This window comes from Teleopsis dalmanni, chromosome X, assembly GCF_002237135.1.
Source record: "Teleopsis dalmanni isolate 2A chromosome X, ASM223713v2, whole genome shotgun sequence".
NCBI lineage: Eukaryota > Metazoa > Arthropoda > Insecta > Diptera > Diopsidae > Teleopsis > Teleopsis dalmanni.
In genome coordinates, this window is record NC_051848.1 from 69,384,980 (window position 1) to 69,397,016 (window position 12,037).

Below are 12,037 nucleotides of genomic sequence, written 5' to 3' on the forward strand. Positions count from 1 at the left end.
ATATTTTTTTCTTGTAAAAGTTTTAACAATTGAACTAGTACGTAAAAACTTTAACATGAATTCCATGAGAGCACAATTTTGTTTGCATTTTTGTTTACAAACTTTTGAAATATGATTGGAATATTCGTTAAAAATTTTCAATAAAGGTTCACAATAGATCGCTTATTGCGATGGTAATACTTTTTTCTTTAGCCACCGAAAAACGCTTAATAAATAGCTAATTTAAATTTTGCGATGCCATTTTAAAATATTTTAAACCGACATTATATTAATGTAGTATATATACAAATATAGAATTTAAATATTTAATCAAATAATAGGTCTGTATCACGACCTACTCGTAGTAACTTTTGAGTAGCACTGTGTATACACAAGTGCGTTCCACCAGCAAATTTTTGAGTAAATTAGAGCATCTGAGAGCGCGTAACATCCCTGTCGAAACTTTAAAATATTACACAAACTTTACTCGTACATTTTATTTCAAGTAAAATTTGTGTAATGTGTCAATCAGCTGTTTCGGTTTAAATTTAAAATTTTTTCACTGGAACTGGTTTTCCTACCAGACTACACAAAGCTGTTCCATGAAAATCTGTGTAAAGAGCGTAATTTGGCACTTTATTTGTGCTGCACTCTTAGTTTGTACCTTACTTGTGTTTTACTACGAGTAGCTCGTGGAACAGACCTAATATATTTAACATAACATGTACTTTATGTATATATTTTCAGTTCAAATATAAATTAATATAAATTTTTTTCAGAAGTACGACTGTATGGCAACACTCTTACCCGGCTGTCATATTTGACTTTAGAACCAAACTTTTGCAAACATTGTAAGCGTCGGGCGAAGCATTTCGTCTTTTTGTTAAGTGGAAGTTTCTTATAATTTTCTCATAAAGAAGCAGAATAAAAATAAGTTTTCGGTAATTAAAATTAATAATTAAACTACAAACTAATAAAAACCATATGAACAGTCGTTAGTAAATTTTATTTTAATTTGTAAAAGTTGTTATTTTGTTTACATCGCGCAACAGTGTTGAAATTTTTGCAATTTTGAAATTAATTTCAGATAGCTGCATTAAGTGGAAACTTTGTACTAAAATGAATAATAAAAGTTTTAAAAATGCCATATCATAAATCTTTTCGCTGCTCTTCATCCTCAAACAAACGAACAGCTTCAATCTACACCCTTCCTGCGTCAAGGAGAGTTCGTACTAAGGTAAACAAGCCGAGCACTAACTTCACACACAGTACGTCCAAATTTGACAGACTGCCCGATAAAACTAGTATAGTACCAACGGTTGGTTTGATATACTGGACACCTTATGATATCTCATCCTTTTTAGATGTCCGATATAATGTAAAGAAATCGAAAAGGGCGTACAAAATACGAAAATCTGCTTTCAGAATTCGTACTAAGTATGAAGACATTCCTACAGACTTACTTACCGAAAAAGACAAGGCCTCTATCAAATGGGCTGAGCAAAATACTGATTTCCGCTTTCCGAATTCATCTTTATATGACCCCAACAAAAGGCGTCAACCATCAGAAGAGTCTTTAATCAATGACGATCTTCAAGCAGACAAAGCATCCATTTTTTGATTTGGACGATCGTAGACTTTAGTAAACCCAATGGTGCTAAATCTCCTTATAACTGGAGCAATGTAGAAATAGCTTTAATGAAATAATTTAAATAAGTGTTAGAGGAAAATCCTGATCCTTCACCTTAATGTAGAGATGCTGGTTGGTATCAAAACCAAATTAAATTAATAACTTGCTCTGATCAACGTCCAACTGACCTTTATAAATTGGCTAAAGTTGCAACCCAAACGTTCCCACAAAAGATTAGCAAGTGTTTGAGGTCAGTGAAGTCAACAATCACCTACGACAAGTTGTTATCCTTCTTAATGCAAACAACAGCCAGGCACTATGAACGTTAAGCGTCCGATGATTTAGGTTCCACAAAGTGCAGTACCCGATTATGACGTTAATGATAACACTCAAAGCACTACCTTAAGCACAAAGGCAGCGGATGAGAGTCGGAATAGTTTAATCCTCACTAAAGGTGATTTGGAAGGTGATTTTCTATCAGACCAGTAGGACCTAAATTGAATATAATTAATAAACATCTATATGGTGAAGCTAATTTAGATTAGTCTTCATTATAAACTGCACTAATCCTTCGTCTATCCCAACCCAATAATGAAGTATGCCCATTAAATTTATAAGGTTACATGAACATTCAGGTAAAAACAGAACCTATATTTAATTTTAAAATACAACTAATATTCTGAAAATCTGTTTACAGTCACAAAGTCTAATCATATAAGTAAACACACATCCAAATCTACCTGAACTGTGTTAAGCTATTCGAGCTACAACGAACACCCTTTGCAATCCAATGACGTCATACATAGCAATGCAAAATCTCATCATTAGGTCTGGGGCAGCTCGAACATATTAGTGTCGTGCATTGTCACGAGGTAAGTTACTTTTGAAACTATTATTATTATTACTTAGTAATAGCAAATATAGATAATAAGCGCTTGTTAATCATGATAAACCGGTGAGAAGCCTTAGCTTTAACGCTGGTTAGTGATAACTGTCAGCACTAGATTATTAATTGATGACGATCATAAATGCATAGCTTTATGTTGTTGCAGTATGGTACATCTATGTCGCTATTTTTGAAACAGAAAAATGCCTGACTAGTGTATTAATCGATTAGGTTTCGGTATTAAAGTTCTAGCAATCAATAGCACAATATAGCTTAATTATGTTACTGTTGCTCCTATGTATAACGTAAAAATTAAACACAACTAGAACTAGTTATAGTAAGAAAGCTTTTAAATTTAGCCTTAAAGCTACGAATGTGTCGTTAAGAAAACAAAATAAACCTCATGAAAAAATCGTTCATAATCTAACTTCGGGAGTTAAATCCTAAGATATACAAGTCATCACTCTAAACCAGTGGTTCCTAACCACAGGTCCGCGAGATGGTTATAAAGGATCCGTGAATTAAATTTAACAGGTATAGATATATAGCTTGTAATTTGTTCACTGAGACCTCACTTATTAGAAAATAAGTACGAAAAATTTCCAAGTTATAATGTACCTATTTTATAGCCCTTATGATGTACCTATACAATTCATTATACATTATACCAGAGATGCATAAAGCATATTAAAATAATAGCATATTAAAATAAAAACAGTTTATTTTGTGGTTCGTACTAAAAACAAAAATATCATAGTGGTCCTTGGTCAAAAAAAGTTGGAAACCACCGTAGAGAAATTCATAGCAATTGAAGCAAGTAATGCATAGTAAGTGTTGTAACTTACTTCGTTTTTCACATTTTTTTTTTGCGAAAAAATAAAAATAATAACTAGTCTATTTTACATAATTTTTGTACTGTACAACATAAAATTATTCATGATTTGCTGATTTTTTCAAAAAGTTCATTATTTGAAAGTATAATGGCATTCACGACACGTATACGATATATATTAACTCTAATCTTCATTAGATATAAGTTGAGAGACTGAGGCGCAGACCAGTCAAAGTCTTCCCACAGGAAGGTGGGCTCTCACTATTCCTGTGGAACGTAATCATAAACTCTCTACTTCAACAGCTTGACATCAAAGACATACACAGAATAGGGTATGCTGCAGATGTAGTACTGATGATGAACGACAAATTCCCAAACAACGTTAGAAACGTAATGAGAAGTGCTCTCAAACACGTCGAACAATAGTGTAGAAAACAAGGCCTGATATACTATTCTATACTATTCTATTCCCGAGGAAAAGAAGTCTGTTAATGGAGCCCTTACAACTTTTCATGGTCTACTTCGGCTAATCCCTCACTTTAGTAGGTTCACTATGTATATTGTTAGATATAATCGCATAACCAGAAATTGACTTAATGATGGTTGCTTTCAGATAAAATGTTATACTGACTCTACTATTGTTTACCATTCTGTTATATCATGATGCATTAATAATGAATAGATAGAATATGCATATATTATATATGTATTAATGTACATATTAATATACTTATTAATATTGAATATATATATTTATATATAAACTTCAATTCATTTCGCGTAGGCTTCAGTCTCTCATGTTCCCTCCCTCTGTCATCAGTTGAATTCATTACATAAATACACATTGCATAAATAGTGAAGAGTTAATATATTAAATCTTTTTGGTATATATTTTACAGGTTTTTCTATGAACTGCGTTTCAATATTAAGTAGAATGTCTTCAAAAACATAGTAATACTTATGTATGTATATAATATCTAGAGGTGTAAATGTCGAAACGTGATATACATAGCCTCTGCGGCCTAAATGTCATTCTCAACCTTCACGTGGTACACGTTGTTTTTACTAATGAGGTTGAATTAATTATGAAAGTGATGATTAAATATTATTAATATTTAATTGCATAATTTTAAACTACGCGAATAATAGATTCGTTTAGTAAACGTGTATTGTACTCGTGTTTGATAAACTTCACTGAACTATTTATGTGAAGTTTATTAAAATGAATCGCACTACGATACTTATTTGGTTTGCCCTAACTTTAATATAATTTTTATAATTTTATTGCTAGCAAACAAAATATTATGGAAAAATTTTCTATTAATACTTGTGGAGGAATAAGGTTTTGAGCGTTTGTTGGTGTGCAATAAATTATAACTAACTAAAAACTCTCTTGACACCCTGCCATCATGCCACCCACAATTTTCAACTAAACGATCAATTCAACTTAATTTGAATATAAAAAATTGTGTTAAAAAGGAGAACAAAACCATTCCAATTTGAAAAGCATAAATTTAATTGAATGCATCCGCATAAGTTTAGCGTTTACTAATATGTAGCTTTTCAATTTTAGACCTCGGATGCTGCTAAAAGTATTTTCAATAATTTTTTCTTTTTTTCTCATATCATACATGCCATAGCTGTTAAGACTCTTCGCTAGTGAAACTCTTAATGTACGGATAATATGTATATAAGAATTGTCCCCGACTACGAGTGACATTCAATACACCGATGATGTGGTTGTTTATGCCGCGAGTACAACACAGCAATATTCAATTTAAAACATTCTGATGTGGTTATATATTGACTGAATTGAAATTGAAATTGAAAAATTTCCAAAAAATTAAATCACAGCCCCACATTTTTGATGACAGCCAGTACGTAAGTACGTAAATGGCAAGGGTAACGAGTGCGCACGAACAAATTGAATTGTACATTTTCAAAATTTATGTTCAATTTTCGTCAAATTAGGAGTGAAAATCGTTCAAAATTTGAGTTCATAATTCAAATTACATATTTATAAATTTACCAGTAAATAACTAAATATTATTATATCATACTTATAAAAAAATTGAATCATCAATTTTATTTATTATAAATATATTACATATAAAATATTATAAATAAAAATATAATATATTGTAATGTATTATATACTTTATTTATTTATATACCATATATGCAATATATAAACATATCACACATTACAAATATATTGTTTGTAATAATAAGTGTGGTAAAAATATATCTACTATTTTTGCATGAAATTGAAGACTTATTTACCATAGATACTTACAATGATCCCATTCATGTCAAATAGTAAGCGCCGTTCGATAACTTATTACTATTTTGATAATATTATTATGCCTCTATCATAGAAGTCCTCCTATCTATTAACAAAAAATTGTGACAGTCGATTTTCACAAGCCTCCCTTGAAGTGAATTTTTCACCAGAAAAATCGTTTATCATTTGTCATGGACAGTAACAGATGCTAATCTGTTCATACTTGGAGCCAGCTCTGGATTATAAGGTGAATGCATAAGAACTTCCCATCCAATCATTATCGATTATCAAGTCATTATCGATGTGTGTAACCTGGCGTCGTCGTGATGGAACACAATTTCTTTCCTATTGCCCAAAGCTGGCCGTTTGTAGACGATTATTTACTTCAGATGATCTAATTGTTTAAACGAACAGTACAGTTCCGAGTTTTGTCTTAGTGGAACAGTTTATAGTATATGATTTCATACCAATCTTACCAACACACAGATAAGCCTTCCTGACTTGGACACCATTTTAGGCAGCTCATCACGATTCGACCGTTTTCGCTTAACGTTGTCGTAAGTGATCCTGATCCACTTTTCATCACAGAGGCAACAATCGATTTTGTTGCGATTCAGCAGCAATTCACAGATGGAAATTTGGTCCATGGGGTTTATTTGCGTTAACTCGTGTGGCACCCATACAATTAGCTGCTTTTTGTATCCAATATTATTCAAATGGCTTCAATTGCTTTTTGTGCAATTTTTAACTCTTAGGCAATTGAGACAGTGACGTTAACTTTCTTAACAGTTGGACTCGACAATTTTCATGATTATATAGACATTTTCGACAGTTAGCTTTCCAGTACGTCTTCCGGTACATCTTTGACATTGAAATTACCGGAACAGAATCGACGAAACCAAAATTGTGCATGATTGACGGTTATAGTATCAGAACTATAAACACATTCCCAGGCTAACGTTCTCGCCTTTATCGAAAAAAGACTGTAATATATGGCGTATTCTCTCTTTTTTAATGTTTAATTTTGATGCGCGCTCAAACAAAACAGTCAACCAATTACTAAACTCAAAAACAAACTTATTTTAATACAAAATCTCATCTTTCTAACACCATTTAGCGTAACCCAATCGGACTATATAACTTCAAACTTATCAAAATATAAAACGTACCTATACTAAAAGGTCCATAGTATGTCAGTAAAAGTGATTTATACAAAGACTTCAGAGTTAAGAGTGTACAAATGCTCACACTAATTCAGAATTGTACTTTCTAAAACGAAATCCCTCTGTGTATTCTGTCAGAGAGATATGATGGACTTTAAACTATACTTCTCTAAATTCATCTAAATAACTTATTATCAGAATTCAACGGAGCTCTTGTTATAGTGGATCACCCAAGTGGTCACAGACACTATTGAGTAAACGTGTTTTAGACACTAACTAGAGTTTCATTAACCAATAGATAAATAGATTAAAAGAAGAGTAAATAGATGAATAAAAAAAGAACAGCTGTGTTTTAACTTGTATATTTTGGTCACATTAGCTTGATGCTCAAGATAAAAGTAGTTTTTTTTTAAAGTTTTTCATTTTTAAAACATTTGATTAACATTACTAATAGAAATTTTATTAGTGCTATTGTTAATGAATCTGTAATATAACATAGGGTTCTAAACTCGGAAACGTGTATTAAATTTTTTTTATAAACTCTCATTGAATAAAGAATATCTTAGGCTCGCCAAAGTGATTGACCATAACATAATGAATATAACATCGTAAGTCGTATATAGCATACATTCTCAAATAAAATGAGGTGGCAAAACGGTTTCTCATTTCTCAGGTTAGTACCTATATAGGAACTTTAAGTGCAAACTTTTAATTTAACCACTATATAACCCTGACATTGCACCATCAGATTATGATTTGTTCCGATACCTATAACATTCTCTTAATAATCTGAAATTAACTTTAAAAGGGAGTTGTAAAAAGCATCTGTATTAATTTTCAAAATCAACATACGAAACAATATGTGTGAAGGGTAATCCATTTTTAAAATGTTTTTGATTTAAGATTTTAAGCGAATAGACTGTTCTTTAATTTGTATAGTATAAAATTGAATAAATAAGAATAGTCATAGGCTATATTTGACACCGATAGGTGGCGATTCTATGGCAATTAAAATGAATATATGATTTTTTATATGTTTTTTTTTTGAAAAACAAATTAATATTAATTGAAGAAATAAAAACTAAATTAATTGAAATTTATATATTTTATTATTTTAAAAAGTATTCATAATTGATTTTTAACTGCTATTAAAAATGACAATGAATATTGCTTAATTAATTAGAAGTGCATACGAAGATTGCAAGTGATGAACAAGGTAATGAACATTTCAAATTTGCTAAAAATAGTGCAAACGAAGAATGCAGGTGATGCACAAAGTAATGAACATTTAAAAATACTTTGAAAAAGAAACGACAGAACAACTAAAGTACAGTTCGTTAAAAAAATAAGAGATAACCATTATTTCATCAAAATATCATATTATTTTGTTTTAAATTAACTTAAAAAATGGAAGGACTACTAACATACACCTTCCATATTAAATTAATTAATTTATTTTTTTTTTTACCAATCGTTATGCAACTCTTTTAATTAAGTTTTTATAGTTTGTCTATAGTAGACTATTTACTATATAAACTCGTTTATTATTAAATAATAGACACGCAAAACTTTTATTTTTTTTTTATTTTTTGAGATTGTTAAATGTGAAATTGTAATTACACTCTTACTTCAGACACAGCAAACCAATTGATGCGTATCAAATCGGAAATATATTTGTTTATAATTTTATTTATCAACGTTTATATTACATTAGGTATAAAACAAATCTAATACTCAAAGTAAATAACCTAACAAAATATAGTTGCGAAATTGTATTTTTTTGGCAGAAGATTCAAAATAGATCAATTATGAAACTGAATTAATTTTTTAATTTGTTAATATAAAACCGAAGACCCTTGAACACGAAGAAGTCAGGTTCATGCAAACCGAATACCACTTTAACTCTGATGATGGATTTTTAAGACTTTAGACCTAAATAATCAGATTTAATTGCCTAAAGTGTGATAACGCAAGATCCGCAATTTATTATAAGAAGAAATCGGAAAACTAAATTACAAAATGATATTTATACTAGTAACTAAATAGGTTACGAAGAGCGAAGAGGACCAAGTGAAAGATAAATAGATTGAGTATATAAAAACGCACATAATTGGAAATAGAATGTTAAATAAACATTCTAGCATTCCATTGATAAAAATGGAATGCTACAGTGCCGCCAAAGTTTCTTTAAAGATAATTTTTTTTTATAGCTTGTAAGTAATTAAGGATAACCCATTCTGTGGATTTGATTTGACTGTAATGTTTCAAAAACTATCCTATTACAAAACTAACATTTGTAGCATCATGTGTTCATTCGTAATTTGGGAAAACGTATTACAATATTTGCAACATATTTTCTTTAGTAATGCACCTAATTTTTTGCATAGTTAATATGTCAAGGACCAAAATTTTCATATCTGGAAAATCGAATTCTACAAGTAACAACGGCAAGTTCATTGGAGATGTTATAAGCCAGCACAATTTTCAAAATGATGAAGCGGTGTAAAAAATTGTTAATTCTAATTGCTATAAAGTCCATCGTTTTTTAATGAGATTACCTGCCGCCACTAATGGAATTTCATGGAATTCTGCCGATGCCAATTAAAGCTATACATATTGATATAGTTATCTCGTCAGAAGGGAGTATGGTCTATCTAGCACCTTTGTTATTCTTTAGGTCACAGCACCTGGCAGGAAAAAGCTACTACACATCGAATGAAAGTAAAGAATCAATCAACCTGCATAACTTTGGATTTTAACCACGATTATTCCATTTTAGGAGTCAACCTTAATGGTTAGTTCAGCCTAAACTGTGACCCCTGACACCTGTGGTACCAGATTTACACTTTCACTCGGGTGATACTCATTCACCACCATTTATACTCCAAAAAGTATCGGATGATATGCCTACGCTATCTTAGTCATCTTTTATAACAGGCATACCTTACCTTGAGAATATTCTAACCGTTTTTCCGCGAGAATTCTCCAATTTTGTCACCAATTTTTTTTTAATGTGAATATATAATGGATATATGTGTTGAAAATATGTGATTTTATAAAGTCTTTTAAACAAACTACACAACACATCCTGTAGCACTGGCTTTATAGCAGGATAAACTTAACGGACTTTTAATTTTGAATTTTGGCGACGTGAATTGGGGCGCCAAAATCATTCAATTTGTAACCAGTGGACTTCCTTTTATGTGGTTACGCAAAGAATCGTATTTATGTGGCAAATCTTTAAATTTTGACTGACCTATTGCCAGCCATATTTTGGCAAGTGATCAAAAATGAATGCACTACCGTAAGATATTCCGTGGCGGACAATAGAATAATAGCAAGGCCGAATTAATATATTGAAATAAAAATTTAATCAAAATCTTAATCAAACATTATTTACGATTACTTTTGGAACTGCAAAATGGATAAACCTGTATTATTCAACTAAAGAACTTCTGGGTGTTAAGTTTTGTGACCTTATTACCACATAAATAAAGAAGAAAGAAATCAAAAATGTATATATTTTTTTGAGTTTTGAATAGCACGGAAAAACTGGTGAATAAGGAATGATATTAAATCAAGTTATGCTAGCAAATTGTTTGCATGTACTTATGTATGTCATATGGGAGGAGGGTTTGTCCATTTGTTGATTTGTCATTGAAAATTTGGTATGTGCTGTTATGGTTAGCGAAACTAAATGGAACTTACCTTGTGAAATACTGTTAAAAGATTCTCCCTGCTGCTTATGTTCTTCTGAATTACTCTTGATTTTTACACCCTTGTGACAAACATGGAACTTAAACAATTTATGCGGCCTTTTTAAAAAATTTTCTCAATCACTAGGCTTTTATGATATTTTATGCTCGGGAATAATAGTATTTATTTTATTTTTGTTGATTTATTAGCATCTAAAATATATATATAAACGCTAGTATACATATGCATATAACACCCGAAAATAGAGTAGTAATTAATTTTACCATTATTTTATTCAATTTTTCTAATTAGATAGAACTGAAGAGAAATATGTTGGGTGGAAACGCAATATTGAAGAGGGAAAAATATTGAAGAGCAAGGAAAAGGATATCGTAGCGCAGAATTAAGAATGCTAGTGAACACAATAAAGCAAAAACAAAAAATTAAAACCAATTTAACAACAAACATTAACTCCAATTTTATTTTTATTATAAAATTTTAAAAAGTTTGAAACATTTAAATTTTTTATTATAAAATATAATATTATAAAATTATTATATTATAAAATAAAAAATAACTAATAAATATTAGATATTATTTTAGTTAAATTTCAATTTAAAATAAAGCAACATTTTTTTCATAAATATATTTTATTCACGTAGGATTATTTTAAATCTAAATATTTTACAATATTTTCTTTGTATTTTTGATTATTTTTTTCGTATTTGTTGTTGAATTTTGTTTAGGCTCTTTGCAACAATGTTGAATGGTGTAATTGGCATTCATATTCTCAATAATTTCTTCCGTAAGAATAAGACACTTGCTTGCCCGTTTTGTAAATAATATTATACTTTGTTTATATTTGCAAGATAAAATGCTTTAGCAGAATTTTTTTAATATATTCTCCAACAATATTTATGATTTTTTTTCAACAATTCTTTAATTTGATTTTATGATTATTCTTTTCGCAAACTCAATTCTCATTCACTCACGCTCGCAGCTTGAATTTTTATTACTACGTACACATCCGAGCACTTATTTTTGATGCTGCTAACAAATTTTGAATATTAATTTAAAAATTTAACACTTTTCCTATTACTACACTATTGAATAAAACAGTAATATAAAATTTTTTTAAGAATAAATTTACTTTAGTGGATTTTAACATATGCACTTCTTGTCAATTTGGAAAAGGTGCGACCGACCACACACATCCCACAATTTTGCGACTTTCAAACAGACTAAAAAACAAAAAGAAATATTACTGTTTTGAACCTCTTTTCTTCTCCTAAAAACAAATATACAAGCCAATAATATCCACACCACTTAGCACTATTGCCTAAACTGAGATAGCAATAAGACGTTTGTGTCTAAAAGAGAGAAAAGAACTAAAATGGTGTGTAGTATGTCAAATTAACATATGAAAAATGTCAAAATAGTGCTGCCAGAACGTTAAAATATTTTTATTTTTATATTTTTTATCAGTTGGGGACATTTTATATAGGAATATTAAATTTATTTCAAGAATGACATAAGACATATTCTCTTGCAATCGAGTGCGTACAAA

General features: G+C 30.1%; 2 long non-coding RNA genes across 2 annotated transcripts; one reads left to right on the top strand and one right to left on the bottom strand.

Annotated features, from left to right (window-relative positions):
* The first annotated feature begins 773 nt into the window (after positions 1-773).
* On the top strand, positions 774-10,930 carry LOC119662580. Its single transcript, XR_005250817.1, has 4 exons — positions 774-920; positions 1,067-2,244; positions 2,307-2,481; positions 10,783-10,930. It is a non-coding gene; the product is annotated as an uncharacterized LOC119662580 (long non-coding RNA).
* On the bottom strand, positions 10,383-11,829 carry LOC119662579. Its single transcript, XR_005250816.1, has 3 exons — positions 11,775-11,829; positions 11,621-11,711; positions 10,383-10,682 (listed from the first exon to the last, which is right to left on the bottom strand). It is a non-coding gene; the product is annotated as an uncharacterized LOC119662579 (long non-coding RNA).
* Positions 11,830-12,037: the final 208 nt, after the last annotated feature.